Source organism: Halictus rubicundus, unplaced genomic scaffold (assembly GCF_050948215.1).
Source record: "Halictus rubicundus isolate RS-2024b unplaced genomic scaffold, iyHalRubi1_principal scaffold0571, whole genome shotgun sequence".
NCBI lineage: Eukaryota > Metazoa > Arthropoda > Insecta > Hymenoptera > Halictidae > Halictus > Halictus rubicundus.
In genome coordinates this window covers 22,501-25,000 of record NW_027489112.1, presented here as the reverse complement: position 1 = coordinate 25,000, position 2,500 = coordinate 22,501, and the positions used below count along the sequence as shown (strand labels likewise).

Genomic DNA, 2,500 nt, shown 5'->3' with positions numbered 1-2,500 from the left:
ACTAAGGAAATCCTTGTTAGTTTCTTTTCCTCCGCTTAGTAATATGCTTAAATTCAGCGGGTAATCTCGCCTACTCTGAGGTCGTCAAACGTGAAAAAAAAATGTTTCGTATATTTCACCGAAAGCATTAAAAGTACGCGAGAACGTACAGAGGAGCACAAAAAAAAAAAAAAAAAAAAAACAAAACCATATATCTTATGCGCCACACCAAAGTGTCTTTTCTCTATATAATGTATATATAGAGATTTCTTCATTTTGTTCGTCGATCGGAAACTCTCGCTAGACGATCGGCCGGTTAACTTTAACGTCCGTCGAAAAGAACTTCCGGGGACTGGACGACCGACAGATCGCGCGGTCTCGCGATCGACAATGAAGAAAAAAAGACATGGGGCGACCGACAAAGGTTTGTTTTCACCTTCACCTTCTCGTGCTCTGCGTGACAACACGTTGTGGTGACAACGATGTTCGAAAGCCACTCCATAGAGGAGTATATATATTTTCAACACCCGGTGGGGTTTCTCTACTACACTAGACACACGGGGGTACAGAAACGCTGCACGACGCGATATCATCGATCAAACCAAAGAGACACGAGATCTCGGTCGTCATTCAATTCAACGAACGTGGCGATGGAATCCGCAACGGATTAGCGAGGACACGCGACGACGGGGAAATTATTCGACCCGATACAAGTACGCGTGCGCATCCCGCACAATGCCAAATGTTGCTATGTCCATCAGTCATCAAAGCGTTCGTAGAACGAGAGACCACTGTCTCGCGAACTCTAAGAATATGTTTGTCGAAGTCGCTGGCAACGACGACCCTCCGCCGCAATTATGTGTAGAGAGACACATCCACGCACAGACGTATTTTATTTTATATATCATCTCCCTGGGGCTTACGTTGCACGCCACAGTTGCGCACACAGATTTTACACGGGTGTCCGGTATCTCTTTCTTTATTTGTGTCCATTCACTGTAGTCTCTTGAGACTCTTATACCTTTCGTATACGCATCATTTCAGACGACGTCGGGAGCGCGTAAAATGTTCGAGAGTGAAACGCTTCTTCCGCAATGCGAATCGTTCCAGAGAGAGAGGAGAGAGAGATTTCGATCGTCGGAGCGGTGTTCACGGGCGGTCGTATTGAAAATACGACTCACGACGCCGCAAAACACTCACGCAAGTCCGAATGTGATACCCATTCCTATTTCCTTCTTCTCACGAAGACCGTTAGACGCAATGTAAAATTTGCAATTTTCACAGAACCGCGTCAAACGCCGACGAAACGTCCATCGTTCGCTCGTACGTAGCATCTTTGCAACCCGACTCAGAAACGCTCTTTGCGCCCTCCACAAAATTCGACATGGAGAGGTAAGCGACGGCGGGGACTTACAAGAGCAACGCAAGCAGTATTTGGTTACGTAAACGACCCTCAGCCAGGCGTGGTCCAGGAATTGTATCCGTGGACCGCAATGTGCGTTCGAAATGTCGATGTTCATGTGTCCTGCAGTTCACACGTTGACGCGCAATTAGCTGCGTTCTTCATCGACCCACGAGCCAAGTGATCCACCGTTCAGGGTAATCGTATAATTTGATTTATAATCAATATATAATTATGTCTCTTGTTCTGCGGTTCATAAGAACGCCGATACCTGAAAGCTCCAACCAGCGCGCGAAGGAGATTCAGGCGTCGTTTTTAAGGACGACACACGATCGTCCGTAGAAACGGAAACCGTCGCGAGTACGCGATTGCAATGCGCACACGTATCCGACGGCCGGGCGGAAAATACATTGAAAAACCTTTAAAGTGGAAAACACAGGAGGAGAATTCAGAAAACGACGGGGATCATAGACAACCCGATACTGGATCCCGACACTTCTCCTCCTCCTCTCTCTTATTGGAGAATGAACTCGATAACTAACGGACTTCACAGCCGGCTCTGGCCGTGCGCGATCGTTCGTCCCAAGCTCTTGTGCACTGTATTATCGCCACACAGAGAGTAGAGTGTCAGAATCGCACACAGCTTTACGCGAGCTACGCAGCCGGTCCTCTCGAAACACATTTCCAATTGTGCACGGAGAACGATTATTCGATACTAGCGGACTTCACAGCCGGCTCTGGCCGTGCGCGATCGTTCGTCCCAAGCTCTTGTGCACTGTATTATCGCCACACAGAGAGTAGAGTGTCAGAATCGCACACAGCTTTACGCGAGCTACGCAGCCGGTCCTCTCGAAACACATTTCCAATTGTGCACGGAGAAAGATTATTCGATACTAGCGGACTTCACAGCCGGCTCTGGCCGTGCGCGATCGTTCGTCCCAAGCTCTTGTGCACTGTATTATCGCCACACAGAGAGTAGAGTGTCAGAATCGCACACAGCTTTACGCGAGCTACGCAGCCGGTCCTCTCGAATATACGTGTTCGTCAACGAACACGCATGCGGCGACGTTTTGTGCTCTATGTCATACGCGAACTCGATAAATAGAGCGGGACTCACAG

At 48.5% G+C, this 2,500-nt stretch overlaps 2 non-coding genes across 2 annotated transcripts in view; both read right to left on the bottom strand.

The window, feature by feature from the left end:
- The window catches only part of LOC143364469 (large subunit ribosomal RNA), a 4,159-nt gene extending 4,075 nt beyond the window's left edge, over positions 1-84 (bottom strand). The window contains exon 1 of the ribosomal RNA XR_013084141.1: positions 1-84. This exon is cut by the window's left edge and continues 4,075 nt beyond it. This is a non-coding gene — a ribosomal RNA (large subunit ribosomal RNA).
- Positions 85-1,426: 1,342 nt separating this feature from the next.
- Positions 1,427-1,581, bottom strand: LOC143364467 (5.8S ribosomal RNA). Its single transcript, XR_013084139.1, has one exon. It is a non-coding gene; the product is annotated as a 5.8S ribosomal RNA (ribosomal RNA).
- Positions 1,582-2,500: the final 919 nt, after the last annotated feature.